Source organism: Bidens hawaiensis, unplaced genomic scaffold (genome assembly GCF_021521415.1).
Source record: "Bidens hawaiensis isolate Kalapana, Puna unplaced genomic scaffold, B.hawaiensis_p1.1 tig00020451_1, whole genome shotgun sequence".
Lineage (NCBI taxonomy): Eukaryota > Viridiplantae > Streptophyta > Magnoliopsida > Asterales > Asteraceae > Bidens > Bidens hawaiensis.
Window position 1 is genome coordinate 305,103 of NW_027493125.1, and position 17,686 is coordinate 322,788.

Genomic DNA, 17,686 nt, shown 5'->3' on the forward strand with positions numbered 1-17,686 from the left:
CAGTTAGATTCCTATCATATATAATAAGATTTTCAAATTTTAAATTGATAGGTCATAAAAATAAATTAATATTAGTGAAACTTGGAAAAAGGCGTATTAGAAACAAAAAATCACAATACATAAACATAATTTTAAGTAACAAACATATTAAAAATCATATTGATTAACCGATAATTTAAAAAAATCATACCTTTAAACCTAAACAGATTAAAACATAAATAGATTAATAGGAATAGATTAAATATCAAATCTGTTAATCGTTAGTATAAAAAATCATGCAATTAAACTCTAAATCCAATAACAATGAATCAAGTTGATGTTGTTCTTTACAAAAATCGATCAAACACTAAAATATAAATCATACCTGATAATTGCAAACGATGTACATATTTGATGTTGTTTGGATTATGAAATCGACAAATCATGAAGGACCGGTTATAGATGAGGCGAAGAATCTGGTTACAACCGATGGGGAGCGTTATGAATTTTGAACGAAACATGTGCCTTTTAAAGAAGAAACAATGAACAATTTAAACCTAGTAAATTTAATAAGTTTTATAATTCTAACAATAATTAGAATAATTAATATCATAATCTACCTATTCTAATAAAGTAAAATAATTGTGTACACTTGTCATGTTTTGGTTAATTCTCACCATTATTTTCCCTCCAAAACTAACTTAATTAATCCTAATAAATATGTAATATATCAATAATTATTCACTTTCCTTTTATATTCTATTTATATTTTTATAAAAATAAATATTAAAATATTCTCTTACTATATATTTCAAAATACTTGATGAATTCAAAAATCAACAATAAACCATGTTTGTCAAAGATTGAAAAATCATATAATTTTAAATGTTATCATTAATATCTTGTAGTATGTATATTGTAGGAGATTGTAAAGAAAAATAAAACTCGAATATGCTTTCATTTTAAAAAGTTATTTTTTAATCATTAAATTATAAATATATGCTTAAAAGTCGATTCTTTTTTTTTAAATCAATCAATTTATTATTATTATTATTATAAATTGTCATATAAACTTATAAATTATAAATCTATGCTTTAAATCTATTCATTTATTTTTCGGTTAATTTAGTAAACTATATATTTATGTTAAAACGTAAAGATAGTATATACCAATCACTTTCAGACATAACAAGGTTTATCATATTTTATTTCTTAGTATTTTTATCTAGGATTGTTCCGGGTTTTTGTGGAACTTAATTTTGATTTTTATGGGTCAAAAGTTAGTAAATAAATTGTTTAGTACAAGTTAACTACAATTAGGATCAAAATTTGTTACAGGTAAAAAATGAGAAATCTGAGTATTTTTAAAAGTTTGAGAATACAAATAGATTTATCATCAAATTTGTTACGGGTTCAAAGTGTTGGCTTAAAAATGTAAAACAGATGAAAGTTAGAATTTGTACGTGCATTTTTTTATTAAGTTCATTTAAAAAAATCATTTTTGTGATATAAATAAAATTAATTTCTGTACAAATATTATAAATTCAGACATAGATGTAATATATTTTTTCAAATACGTTATGTAATTATTTGCTTTACTTGTAATTTTATAATTTGAATAATCACGTGTGTGACACGGGCTCTAAAACTAGTTACATTAATAATTACAAAAATATAAAAGTCAATATCATTGATTAAAATTTTATTGTGAATATGTGGGAAATAGATTTATGGAAGGTTGATGACATGGAAGCTTATGTGGACAACTTAGGTGAAGGACATGTGGACAAAATTATGTTGCTTTAATATATTAGTGAGATTAGATTAGATGTTGTTCTTCACAAAAATCGATTAAACACTAAAATATAAATCATACCTGATAATTGCGAACGATGAACATTTTTTGATGTTGTTTGGATTATGAAACTGACAAATCATGAAGGACCGGTTATAGATAAGTCGAAGAATTTGATTACAAACAATGGGGAACGTTATGATTTTTGAACGAAGCATGTGCCTTTTAAAGAAGAAACGATAAACAATTTAAACCTAGTAAATTTAATAAGTTTTATAATTCTAAAAATAATTAGAATAATTCATATCATAATTACATTAATAAGTTACAAAAATATAAAAGTCAATATCATTGATTAAAATTTTATTATGAATATGTGGAAAATAAATTTATTGAAGGTTGATGACATGAAAGCCTATGTAGACAACTTAGGTGAAGGACATGTGGACAAAATTGTGTTGCTTTAATATATTAGTTAGATTATTATTAAGTATTATCTAAAACAAGTTAAACATTTGAAAAGAGACGAGTGTTGACATTTGACTGCTGCTTTTACATTAGACCGCCAACAGACCTTAGATTTTTTTATGAATATTTTAATTACAAGAATACCCTTTTTTTACCTCATCTACTTCATGCCATAAATGGTTTCATCCTCTCAAAACTATGGTACAATCGAAACAAAATTCAAGAATATTTTTTCCATTTGTTCTTCATTAATTTAAGCCGCAACTACTCTTCAACAAACAATCTTGAGAGTCATAATTACTGAATGGCTGGAAAAAACATAAATGGCCGGAGGGTCAACGAACCCTCTTGACCCTCCTGTAGTTCCGCCCCTGTCTGCCATTTATATGGTCAATGAGTTGATTGCTTATTTTGCCTGAAAATGTTTACTTTCAGTGTCATTATACATTTTTCTTATGATTTTTGAAGTTCCGGAGGTTTTTGGAAACATTGGAAATGGAGAATTTTAATCTTTTATATGGGATTGATAAATTTTGCTCAAAATTCAAATTCATTTGGAACCAGATATGTGTGACTCTATGGGTCGGATAGACCATCGTAAGTGCCAATGTTGGACATTTGTTTGGCACTTCTCGGGGCGATTGCTTCCGCAATGTCCCTTGCGAACTTTGACTTCCCTGCATTTGTAGCAGTTGGTCTAAAGGTTTTGGAAAAGTCACGCGGGTTTCTTTCCACGATTGGTTTAAAGGCTTCCCCAAAATTCCTTTTTGGTTGGACGTCCGTTTCCTTACGCTTCCCTTTCGCCTTATGGCGAGGGTTCGCGCCGGTGTCGGATTCCAACTCGTCGTCTGAGTACTCGCAGTCACTGCTCATATTGAGGTGTTGGCGAGTACTGGCGAATTCGTCAGCCTGTTGAACTGAACGCAAGCGTTCGTCCAATTCGGCTTGGAATTCTCTTTGCCGTGCTTCGGCCCACGCCTTCACTTGATCTAGTGTTTGGCGAGGAACCTTCGTTCGTTTTTCCAGTTGGGTATCGGAGAACCCCAATGGAATATTTACTCCACTTGCCCCGGCTTGGGTAGTCGGGGTAGTGTTCGTAAGGATTGTATAACCGCCGGTGTTCCCCCCAGTTGCTGGGGTTGTTACCGGGGTTTCTTGGTCGGTTACTGGCCTTTGAACCGGAGTAACGTTAACCATTTCTTCAGAAATTGTGAAAAAACTAAAGTAGTTCTAGCTTTTGTCCCACGGATGGCGCCAATGAAGAAACACTAAGTGACCCGGTACAGATTATAGATAATCTGGGGATTAAGTAATGTTTCCCACGGATGAGGTCTAGCTGAGAAGGCTGTTCTTCAGGAGACCTGCAAAACAAACACCGTAAGCTCGTCACTGAGAAGGGGGGAGTTCCTCCTTGTGACCACCCTCCGGTGTGAGAATCAGACTAGGTTGCTCTGAATATAAGTGTATATTAAGAGATTGCTAGATAACTGGATAGCAGATGATCTTACCATTCCAAGATATTGGAGTATTTATAGCCGAAGGTAGGTTTTCAAGAAGGTACAGCCGGCTGAATAGTATTCCTGTTCAACCAACAGTGGACTATGCACAGGCCATACTGGTTGGTGGGTAGGTTACGGCCAACAGTAACAAAGTCGGCTGCACTATTCCACCAACTGTAGATTATGCACGTCCCACTTACTGTGGATTGTACGCAGGCCATGCTGGTTGGTGAATAGGTTACGGCCAACAGTAACACTATTCCACCAACTGTAGGCCGCGCATGCTCCTCAGTAAGGGTTGGTGAGTAGGCAGCGGCTAATAGTGACAAACAGTACTAGAGGGTGCTCCTCCTCGCCCTGTTGTCGATGAGCTGTCACCCTGTGATTGGCTCATGGGCTGTTCTGGTCAGATCGTCTGTCCTATCCATACCTTGGTAGGTATGGTACAAAAGATCTTTCAGAATCAGACTGGCTCATTTAGGCGGGATTGTTCCCGCCTTGCTCATTCCTTCATGTGACTACTGAAGTAGCTAGTGTCTTGTGCGTGTAGCCCTGCTGTCTGCGGGTAGCCTTCCCTGATGGCTTGTATCCGCAACTGCGGGAACAGGCGGGGTACTTCACCATTGGGAGGCTTTCCCTGCGTGTTCAGCTTGTGTACTGCGCGTAAGATCCTATGAGCATGGTGGGTCCTGCGGGAGCAGATGGCCTTTGCGCAGACGTCCCTGTTCAAGGTGAGTCTTGCGGGACCAACTGGTCTCTGCTGGGACCTACCTCTTCACTAGCCATGACCCATGGTAGAGAGGTCGACGGACACATGCCCGACTACCCGGTTGGCCTGAAAATTAAAAAAATATTATATATATATATATTTGTATTTGGAACTTAAAACATATTAACATCTTCAGTTTTGTTTAAGCCCATTTATAGTTTTGTCGATAATACATAGCCCAAATTTCCAATTGCTACTTGTAGGCCCATTTACAATTTTGCATATGATAGGAGGCGGCAAATGGGAGTTAAGGAGACGTGTACGGTACACCATATCTCATCAAGTTTGAAAACCTTAAACCAGTGCATCGGCAAAACCGCCACACAACACCACAACGCTGCTACCGTTGGCTTCTGACCAGCATTTGCTTCCTGGCTTCCTCCTTTGAAGTACAACATCCTATGATCTTGAGGTTATTTATTTTTACAGTTTTATAAATTTAACCATTTAGGATTAATTGTTTGATTGAATGATTTTTATTTATAGGTTTCATAATTTCATATTTTGTTGTTTTGATTGTTTATTGAACTATTGATGTTTATGTGCTAACAATAATACATTATGTTTACAATTACAATTTAGTAATTTACAAACCAAGAGTAACACATTTAAGTATTTAACTTATATATATATATTCAAAAAAAGGCATCCTAAATACAAATACCTATCTGGTAGCCAACAACTTAAAAAGAGGAAACGCGTGGAAGAATTAAGAGTCTCAAGCTAGGGATATATTTAAGTTTTTTTTTTCAAAACAACCTCAAAGTTACAATATTAATAAAGAACAATAACGTGTTTATGTTGATACAGATAATGTGTTTAATGTCAAAGCTAATGCTAATGGTAATGTCAATGTGGATGAAGATGATATTGATGTGGATGTTCATACGAATAATGATGATGTGGAAGAAGATAATGTTGATGCTAATATGGATGGTGTTAATGCGGGTGGAGCTAATGTAAATACAAATAAAGATATTTTTGATCCTAGAAATTGGGATGACCTTAATCCTTACATAATCAATATTTTTGGTTGAGAAAGGTCCAGAACGAGATTTGGCTATTTATAAGGGTCCGGTGAATTTGGTTGGAAAAAAATTTATTCAAGCATGTATACTAGACATCAATCTAATGGGGAGACTTGTGATAAAGTATGGCTAGTGTATTCGAAAGAGGTTGACAAACTATTTTGTTTTTGTTGTAAACTTTTTAGAAAAGGGCATCCGAAAGGTGGGTTCGATAACAATGGTTTTTCGAATTGGAAACACTCTTCCACTAAATTTAAAGAACATGTGCTTAGCATTAAACATTTGAACAATATGAAATAATGGTTTGAAATGTGCAAATGTTGAAATGTAATGAAACAATTGACGAAGTAGCACACGAACAATTCAAGAAAGAATGAGATTATTGGAGAGAAATTACTTTTAGTATTATTGCACTTGCCAAGTTTCTTGCTAAAAATGGTTGGGCATTTCGGGAATCCTTCGAGATGTTGTATAAAAAAAGTAATGGAAACATTTTGGGATTGATTGAGATGTTGGAAGAGTTTGACCCAATTATAAAAGGACATCTACGATGTATTATGAGAATATGAGTGATGAACTCAACGTACATTATGTTGGGCACAATATCCAAAATGAGTTAATAGGTTTACTAGCACATCGGGTTAGATCAGAAATCACAGAGAAGATAAAGCAAGCAAAGTATTATTCTATCTTCCTTGATTGCACCCCTAATATAAGTCACCAAGAAAAAATCTTTATAATTGTGAGGTATGTCAATGTCATATTAAACTCTAATACGATTATCGTTGAGGAATCTTTTCTAGGTTTTCTAGTTGTTCATGATACCATCAGTAAAGGACTTTTTGATGTTACACTTGAGGAATTAAAGTCTCTTGGTCTTGATGTCAATAATATGTGTGGTCAAGGCTATGATAGTGGATCAAACATGAAAGGAAAACATCAAGGAGTTTAGAAGAGATTCTTAGATATAAATCCTAGAGAATTCTTTGGTTGTCATAGTCTTAACCTTGTGCTATTATAAACGGTGAATGCCGTGAACAAAAGATTGCAATCAAAGGATATGATTCTTGATGTTGCTATTAAAGAAGCGAAGAAATTGATTTAATTTTTCAATAAATATAGAGAAGTGGGGTTCTCTTAGGAAATTGATGAAGATAAAAAATTGCCATTGAAGTGGGTGTTGATTCGGTATTGTCTCAAAGACGTCCGATTTTTAGAAAAAAACAATTTGACGAGTCTTGTGTGCAAGGAGTTTTATTTTCATCTGAGAAGGACTTTAAAGTTAATTACTTTTTGTGTATTTTGTACCAGGCGATTGCTTCTCTTGAAACAAGAACGAAAAACTATTTGGTTTTTTTGTTTCCTAAAAATTTAAAGACACTTGATAAAACAAAAGCTTAAGTCATGTTGTTATACTCTTCAATAAACATTGAAGCATGGAGAAGAGTCCAATATTGATGTCGAGGAACTTTATTTGGAATTGAAGTTGTTTGAGACATTTTTATCTAGTGATATTGTCACCCCTTTAGATGCTTTAAACAATGTGACGCAACACGGTCTTTTTCCTAATGCGGTAAATGTGTATCGAGTGTTGTTGACTATTCCGATAATGGTGGCTTCGGCTGAAAGAAGCTTTTCAAAATTGAAGTTGTTGAAGACTTACTTACGATCCACAGTGTCCCAACAAAGACTTAACGGCTTTACGATGATAACTATTGAGAGTGATGTGTTGGAAAGCATAAATTATCAAGAATTGATCAAGAGTTTTGCTTCAAAAAATGCTAGGAGAGCATCACATTTTGATTAGGTACTAAAATTAGATTATTTTACTACAATATTTATGTTTGTGTATTGAAATTACAGTTATCGAATCACTTACTTTTTGTTTTGAGTTATCAAACTTATATGTAAGTCTTAAGGCCCGAATTTATACTCGCCTTTGGCCTAAATTTTTTTAGCGATCCTCGAAGACAGTCATGTGTGACTCAAAAACTCAGATTTCACCCATGTTACTAGAATGCGTGTGATGGACTTTTGGACTTATTCATTTGTAGTTAGGGATGAGCAAATTCGGTACTGGTACCGATGGGTACCAGCACCGAACCGGTACCGGTACCAAAGTTTTGAGTTTCGGGATCGGTACGGTACCGGTATTTCCCGAATTTTTACCTTCAATACCGGTATTGTCCCGGTACTGGTACCGAACCGAATATTTCGATACCGGTACCAATACCAAGATTTCATGATTTTCAGAATCGGTATTTTATGTATCGGTACCGGCCGGCATCGGTACGGTACCGAGCTCATCCATAGTTGTAGTCTAATGAACTTATCTTAGCCCTTTTGCGCTGTCCTGAATCCAAATCATATAGCATTCAAAGAAGTATTGTGGAAGGTTGTGTTAGAAATATGTAATCATAAAGGCTTCATTCATTACGAATAATCAAACTCAAAGAAATTTCATACAAATTATAAGATGAAGGTAACAAATAGGGTAAAACCCTAAGAACAAGAAACAATATTAATGACAACATTTTTTATAGTTCTTCATATGGACATGCATCGGAAGTTAGAATCTTCAGAGGAAAGAGCCGTCGGAGAGAGGAGCCGTTGGAGACACTATCACATCCCGATTTAAAGCCTAGAAGTGTGATACCTGGTTAGTATTTGTTTTGTAAACATATCAAAGTTGCAGGCTTATTTTAGCGGAATACTTGGTTATAATATAATATTTATTCACATTGTAACTTTCAGGTATTAAATACATGAGTATTTAGTTACAAAAGATCTATTTAGTATTACAAGGATTTTAATAACAAAATTAAGCCATCTGAATACTGCTTGCCTATCATCTGCTTGGATGACTCCTAATCCTTGTACATGCAGCTTAAATTATTACCTAAAATGTGTGTGTGTGTGGTTGGGGGGGGGGGGGTTGCTAGTGAAACATTGACAAACTCTAAACGAGTTTAATAAAACTTTTCAATAAATACAATTATAGTTTTCTCGAGCAGCTCAGCGGGAACGTCTATTAATATCGGGATTGTGTCACTGCCACACATACATAATTCAAGGATTCCCCGAGCCACATAGCCCATTGGGGAACTGGTTATGACTAACTGACAGCATGACTTCTAGTCAGTTATGTTTGGATTCAGACACATGTGTAATCAGACTGAGTTTGTTTTCATTCTCTATTTTGTGTTATAACGTATTTAGAGATAACGTAATCTCATGTAAACGCTTTAAATGTTTGAATGACTCTTTAAGACAAACGCCCTATTTATCTTATAGAGTTTAAATATTTTGATTGTAAAGGTTTAACGTATTCACGTTATAAAAATATTAAACGCATCACCTGTTCTCTTTATATGGTGACTCTTTTGAAAACCTATGTGAGTGTCAGATGCTTAACTTCAAATAAGCTTCATAACCAAATAAAAGTTAATGCCTTTAACTTATTACACTCGACTAGATACGTCACACTTTTCTAAATACATGGGCCGGGCTACTTACTAGCGAAGCATCGCTTGGTAAGAGGCTCGGGTTTATTTGAGTGTGGAAAGGGATTCAAGTTTTGATTAATCAAAATGAATTCTCAGTTCCTCTATTTATAGTATGAAGAATCTATTATTATAATAAACAAAAATATAATTCAACCACATATCCTCTAATTGGCCTCATAAATTGACAAGTGGCATCTCTATCTTTTCATTTTTAATTCTTAATTATTTTATTAATATAAATCATTTAAAATGTTCCATAACTTATCTCTTTATCCCTACCACATATTTAATTTTAACAAAAAGAAATGTTTTTTTTATTGATTTCCTTTTATAATATTTGTTTTAAAATATTAATATAACATTCCATTGTTTTTTATAATTTAATGATTTATAAAAAAAAGTTTTAATAATTTCATATTAATAAGTGAATGCCTTAAATTTGACACTTAACTTATTTTTAATTTAAACTATAAACTACATTTAACATTTTAATTTTTGAAAACCATTAATGATTTTCAAAATCTTTCACTTTCCAACTATAATTATAACTTCTATTATATTCCGAAAAACAAAATAATAATAATAATAATAATAGTATGGTCAAAGACTTAGAAACTAATTTTTATATAATCTTACTCTCTTATGTGTTTTATTAACTTTTGTTTATTTCACATGAAAAAACAAATGTTTAAATGTTATAAGTTTCGGACAACCATCCAACAACAGTAATTTTCATTGTTGACAATGCAACATGCTCATTTGCATCAAATCTAGATATACACCTTTAAGGAAAAATGCTATGAATATGACCAAAATATTTTACGGCCGCTGTTATCCATAACCTGTATTGGTTTCATAGTGTTTGAGATGTTTTGTTGTTTTAGAAAAGTGAAGCAGGTTTTTATATTTAAGATAATGTTTTTTTTACGTTTTAAAGTACTTTTTCTGTTTTGTGGATTAGTATTGTTTTAAGCTCTTAGTATCCAGTGTTCTGATTATATATATATGTGTGTGTGTGTGTGTGTGTGTGTGTTTTTTTTTTTGAATGTTAAACACAAGTATTAATTTATATTGTTTTATAAGATAATATATGTATTTAAACTTTGTGTATTGTTTATTTAAGTATGTGTATGAGTTGTATCAATCTATATTTTTAAACACTATTCTTTTTAAAAATATAAATCCTTATATAAAATTAATACTGGTACTAAATGATTTATTTTTTAGTAACAATCGTGTATTATTAGTAAGAAAAATTAATTAAATAATTTTTAAACATAATAATATTATATACAAGGAAAGTTTTTAGAGAGTCATGTCGCATTTTTATAGATTAATACTAAAGATGAAGTCAATCTTCTAACATTCAATGAAGAGGGTAACTACAAATGTTGTATATGAAGAAATTTTTAGAAATTATTGAAAAATTACAATCTAATTTTCTTTTTCTTTTTTTATTTTATGTAAATTTTATTTTATTTAACGTTGTAATACATATTCTTATTCATTCATCTAATACCAAATTAGTACAACTATTTCACATTGTTTTGTTTTTTTATTAATATAGTTTATCCAACCCGTGTATACACAGGCATTTAACCTAATACTTAATGTGTAAATTAATAAATCTTAAGGTGTTAAAATATTAGTTAATGTGACACTAAAATTTGACATGTGTCATTATTCTTCCACCAAACACTTAAGAGTATTACATGTGTTCTATAATTAAGCATCATAATATATGAGGTGTTAAAATATTGTGAAAGATTATACTAGAATTTGACACGTGTCATCTCACCTCCTCAATTAATTTAGAGGCTTGCATGTATCTTTCACATATTTATAGAAAACATGATATTTTTAAAATAATTATTCCAAAATACATATTATACATATATATTATTTATTTTATCTAAAAATATAGACGACAATATAAACGCTTGGTTAAATATCTCATGACTTCAAAAAAAATCATTTTTCCATTTAAGCGGTCGTTTAACTGAATTTTCTTTAATAGTTTCGAACGATCGTATCTTATATTTATACTTTGGCCCTTTAACTTTTAAAAGTTGACATTTTGGCATGAAAATTTGGAAATGTTACAGAGACAAATTGGATCCAAGATTGAAGGTGACAATGCGTCTTTCCTTATTGGTTGTGTAACCCCAATCAAAGAAGAAACAAACCAAGTTCACCAATTCATAGTTCATTTGCAGACCAAAGCCCATGAAGTCGAGTTCCCGTTGAAGCCCAAATGCTAACAGAGAACAAGCCCATAAGTGATAGAAACATTAATGGATTATGAAATTGATGATAAAAAAGTATTTATATTTTTAATAGTTTGACTTTTATAAGTCAACAATTCAGTTTGAGTTTGGGTTGCAAACAAGATTGTGATCTCTGATCGTGGTGCGACAAGATTCGGTTTCTTTCTCTCTTTGTTGGCGTTGATGGTGGTCTACTTGGTGTGGCAACCTCGGTTACAACCGTGGTGACGCTGAGTAGTACTTTGTTGACAATGGCAAAGAGGAATTGTGTATAGGAGCCTCTTTTGTTTTGTAATGACTATGATGATCAATAGATCTGAGTTGATTTTTTTTGTTATGTTTATTTATTTCATTTTAATTTAACGAGCACTTTGCTCAAAGCTACATATTGGGCATTAAAAGATCAGTTAGGTTACATTCTAAATCACATGTGTTGCAACTGTGCACATCCCTATCTAGTGCAATGCGCGTGGTTCTAATCCATTGTCACACCCTAATCCAGGGCCTGGGTGCGACGCCCCAGGTTGGTATCCGGTTTTGTAAATATATCAGAGTAGCGGGTTCATTTTAGCGGAAGTCTTTATATATTAAAATAATAATTTGCATTACCAAAATTACTCGGGAATTAAATACCCAAGTTTCAGTTTATAAAACAATGTTGTATTATTATTACAAGGATTTATAAATATTCAAAATAGAGCCATCTCGAGCGATCTTCTAATGACTCCAATCCTTGTATCAACTACCATCATCACTTAATTACCTGTATGGGTTGAACAAACACGCCAACTATATGCTGATGAAATGTTGACTCGATAAAACAGTTTTATAACAGTCGTTAAATACAAATATAGTTTTCTGTTTCACAAACTCAGCAGGAATGCCTGTCATTCCCGGGATTTGTACCACTTCCCTACACACACAATTCAAAGGTTCCCCGAGTACATATCCTCTGTTCGGAGACAACCTTCCCCTAGGCTATGTGACCCTGTTGGAGAATTGGTTATGACTGACTTGGTTTTGTATGCCAATCATCAGTTATGTATGGATCCAGACACATGTGTATTCAGTCTGAGTTGCTTTTTATTATCTATTTTGTATTGTAACGATTTTAGAGACAATAATCTCATGCAAACATTTAGCAGACTCTTTGCAATAAACAACCTGTCTATTACAAGAGTAAAATCAGTTCAGGCCATAAAAGGTTAACGTGTTCACCTTGTATTATCAGTTGGTGATATCAGAGTTCTTCCCTCAGTATGCTCTTAACCTATATTTGTAATAGGCATGCATAAGTACCTAGATGGTATATCTTATCTTATTCAGCAGACTTAAGGCCTGATCAGCAGACTTGAAGTCTGATTCAGTTCAGCAGACTCGAGATCTGTTCAGCAGACTTGAAGTCTGATTCAGTTCAGCAGACTCGAGGTCTGTTTAGCAGACTTGAAGTCTGATTCAGTTCAGCAGACTCGAGGTCTGTTTAGCAGACTTGAAGTCTGATTCAGTTCAGCAGACTCAAAGTCTGATCAGCAGACTCTTAGGTCTGACCTAATCTTCATAGTGTTATAGTCGTTTTATGAAAATACTTTGTATTTACATATGACGTTTGAAATAGCATGCTTTGGCCTAATAAAGGATATCACGTTGGCAAACTTCTCCAGGTAAGTAAACGGGTCCCGCGGTTGATTGGGATGTGTACGAATTACTTTCCTTATGCAAGAAGAGTCTACTAATGATATCCCCCTTCCAGTTACTACATGCCCGTCAAAATAATAGTTTTGATAACATTACTTCACGTAGAAGTAACATCTTTGTTTTGTAAAACATTACTTGGAAATATTAACAGTTTAACGACTATAACTATAGCTAGTGTTCTAATAACTATATAATAAAGTAACTTAACCATAACCCTACCTTAGTCGGCTAGTCGGTGAGTAAGAACTAAGAAAATAGCAACAGTTCAGCTCGTGCTTTGCTTTACGGAATCAACAGCTCGTTAAACAGCATAACGACACCTCGTTCCTTTGCGAAAACAGCCCTCGGCACCTCGGAACTCTCTAGCACGCTTACCAATGCTAACTATGTGAGAAATAGTGTGAAAATGGGACGAATGGGGCTGAACCCATAGCTGCCTATTTATAGCCTTGACTTGTGCATCTTCGCGCCGCGCAAAGATGCAAGTCATGGCGGTTCGCGCCGCGCGAAGGTGCATGAGCGGCGCCGCAATTTTGCATGTCAATCCTAGAGCAACATGTGTCAACACGTAACCGGATAAGCTTTGAATCGTGTGCCAGCATCTTCGTGACACACGAAGTTGCTTAGCCTTCATCTTCGCGCTGCGCGAGGATGCACGAAAATCAAAATTTTCATTTTCAGTCCCTATATTTCCAGATTTGGCATTTTTAGTCCAAAATTAGATGGGGTATTTTCGCGGTGTTACATCCATAGCTTGTTATTAATCTATAAGAATAAGTAGCTATAAAATATTTTGTTTTAACAAAAAATCACCTAAAGCACGTATGATAGATCCCATTCTTTGATGATATTCTAATAGTATTTGGTTTTTATTGACTCGACCTTACCCAATATAAGACGATATTTGTTTCTATTGAATATGCTTTAATGGGTTTTGCAAAGGTCTTTTTCTATATGCATCTTGTTTGATTGATTTTCTGGTTTCCTCCCCTTTTTTTTCACGGTTTCAAAGTCTTAAAACTTGGGAAAAGAAGGCACTATTTTCTGTTGTACGTAGCTTTTTATAACCTTGTTTGATTCCATGTGGAGTGTGATTTTTGACCAGCCTTTAATAATAACAAAAAGGGTGTCATTGTGCCAATTTTTAGGCTAAAGCCACAACATACTTGCTCAAAAATATCATGATTTTGAACGGGAAAAATCAAGAAAAAAAACTATTGGTAAACGAGTGAACATAAAGAGTTGGTTTCACCTTTTTTTTTGTTTGGTGAAGAGGTGGATGAACATGAGTGTTGAGTGAGGGTGTTCTTGTTAGTTTTCTTTGTCGAAAATCTCTTACCGCCTCCCTTAAGAATTCCGTTTTGATTTTTTTTTTATTTAGCAAATGGCTACACAGAGTTTGTAGATCTTTCTTGTATGGTTGTGTTACGTCTTCTAGGACTAAGCAATACTGGAAATATATAATGATCACATTAAAAAAAGAGAACAAGACAAGATCTAGACAAACTCATTGATCACTTTCTTTGTATTGAAATCATTTTAACAAATTGGGTTCATTGGATAACAATGCTTAAAAAAGTATATGCTCGATGGTTGTACGTGTAGAGAGAATCATTTGGTTGCTTCATCCACTACTACAACTCAAAAAAGGTGTGCTACAAATATTGTAATCTCTAAACACCATATGGTCGTTTTCATTTACTTAAGTTACTGCAAATGGATCTTTGGTGGAAGATTTTAGATATGTTTAAAACCGTTTGTACTTTTATCACTTTCATAATTAAAAAAAGTTAAAACCTGTATTTGAATCCCATCATATTGATATAGTAAATTGTGGTATTTGTCTCTGTGGTTTGCCAAAAGTAACCATTGCAGTTCAATAGTTTAAAACTTGTTATTTTAGTGTATGATCTTTCGTTGCAATCAAGTCCACCTCATTAACACCATTCAACTTTTCTAGTTAATTTTCGTATATATCGACTAAAATACCATTGTAGAAAAATTAATTAAGCGTAAGAGTATTTATGGCTTAAGGAAACACCTAGAGTTTGACATTCCTAGTTATGTTAGTTGTCCTCGTTACATTGACTTCACTTTGTGTGTCTTTGATACATGTTATATTTTAATAATGTTATGCATCTTTCTTAGCATCAACACTTACATGATCTATTACAAATTTATAACTCACTAGTCAAAATCGGTAACAACGTTTATAGAATCATAGACGGCAACTATCGCGATATTCAAGTGTCCCCATAGATGATCCTTCAACACATTAGAACACAAATTGAGCCCTGCAATATCTTGTATTAACACATCCAAAATATTATACATGTAGTCATGAAGGTTTCAAGATACTTTCGTAAACATGTTGACCGCCATGGCATTGGTGTCAACCATATTTTTATTTCCAAAATAGTACATTTGGGTTGACTGTTCACAGGTTATCTAGTTTGGCTATTGCATTTTTTTGCAGGAGATAACCACGTTTGTTGTCCAAAAGATCACTGGTCTACTACATGCTATCGAGTGTTTCTTGGACACAACAAATATGATGTCATATCTAAAACTAATGTCTCGTGCCCTTGCACCGTTACACACACTGTTACTAAGCTTTGTTAGATTACATAAGTGCGCCATGAGTTGCCCATTATTTCTTACATATATCATAGGTTGAATGCCGGTGTACATGTCGTCGAAAACCAGCGTTGAAAATTTTAACACACCAGCACAACACACGGGTAATCTACCACTAGTATTAGGTAATGTTTGGTATTTAGGAATCAGACAGAATGAAATAAACCATTATGAGGGAATGAAAAAAAAGGATGTTTGGTTTATCAGTTGAATGAAATCATTTATAACAAAAAGAATCTCATAAGCACCCCAAAATCATACCCCCACTCTCACGGTTCTTTTCTTTTTCTCATTATATTCTATCACTAGGATATAGCCCGTGTGATACACGGGTGGTTAAAAAGTAAACAAAAAGTTAAATTTAATAATATACATAATAACATACCTTATGGATTTATAAGATATAAATAATTTTTTTCTATACATAGATTAGTAAGAATATTTTGTATTTGTATTTTAAAAGAAATCAAAATGGAAGGTTGTGAATCTATAACAATTAAGAAAAAGAGAAGGTTAACATCAATTCATCCTAGTCAAGTTGGTAAGCAACAAACATTTTAAAATTAAAGTAGTGAGTTCAATTCCCACCAACAACATATTTTTTATTATATCATTCATTAAATGGAAATTTATACACTTGGCACCTATGTGGAGGGCCTACTTGAATGACATGTGAAAAGAATGTGTTGCTTTAATAATATAGGTAGATAGATTCACCTATTACACCACCACGACCACCACCTCCACCAGGACCAACACCTTCAGCGCCCAGACGATGGAACAATGACGATCGATTTTATTCTTTGTCCATTACATTCAATCATCCATTCTATTACCATATACTAAACGGAACCTTAATGAGATTTGAAACAAATTAACTTTTTCTTGTGAAATTTTATAAAACAACATCACTTTATATATATACATCTTATATTATCTTATCTTATTTTATCTTATCTTACTATACTAATAAACAAAAATAATGATGTTTAATTGTCCTAACCATATTCAATCATAACACAAAATTCTCTTTTAATCTTCTAATCTCTCTTCTCCTTAATCCATGCTATCTATGGGTCATGGATAAAATTGGTTTGACCCATAATTTACAACATTTTCAATATATTTCAAGATATTATACACACATTAATAATCATTTACAACAATTTAATAACTAAAATATAATTATGTTCAATGTATACCTTACTTTTTAGTAAATAATTTAACATTTTTTTAATAACAAAGACTTGTAAATTCAGTTTGAATTATGCAAAGCTTCCAACTTCATAAATACAAAATTTTAATTGTGCTATTTAATTTAAATTTCCAATTAATATGATTATTTAATTTTGAATCTTTATTTAATTTTCTAAACATAATCACATTAAAAAGCTTTTAAACATTAAAACCATGATTAATTATACGTGAAAAATTTGGAATTCTACAATTCATATATTTTTGAAAAATTATAAATCTGAGTTGTTTGGAAACCATCAATTCCGGTCTTTTTGATTTCATAAAATTTATCACGTAATCAATTTCAATGAAAGAAATAGGATCATATACAATAACAACTTTCGTGGTAGCTACTTTCATATGACATGCACTAAATCATTCTATGTACTTTTGTTTTTTTTGTTTTATTATTGTTGTGAATCCGTTTGAATCCATTTTTAGTGCTACTTCGAAGTTATAGCAGTATTGAATTCATAGCAATATTTAATCCGTTTCTATGTTTTCTATATAAATGTAAATTTAAGATTATAGACTTGTTATTATTTGTACTGTATATTTATTTTCTTTTTAACTTTAATTTTGTGTCTTTATTTTAAATAATAGGCTTTATTAATTATTTTTTTTTTCATTTAACAAATCTTATGTAATACACGGATTTATTCACTTTACTAGTGAGAGGTAGGGGGTTCAAACCTCACTATCACCAATTTATATGGGAAATATGAGGGATGACCCTGGCTTGCCAGGGTTCGAGTCCTGGTCTCACCCGGTTTTACCGGCTGCTCGTTGTCGTGCCATTTGGCGTGT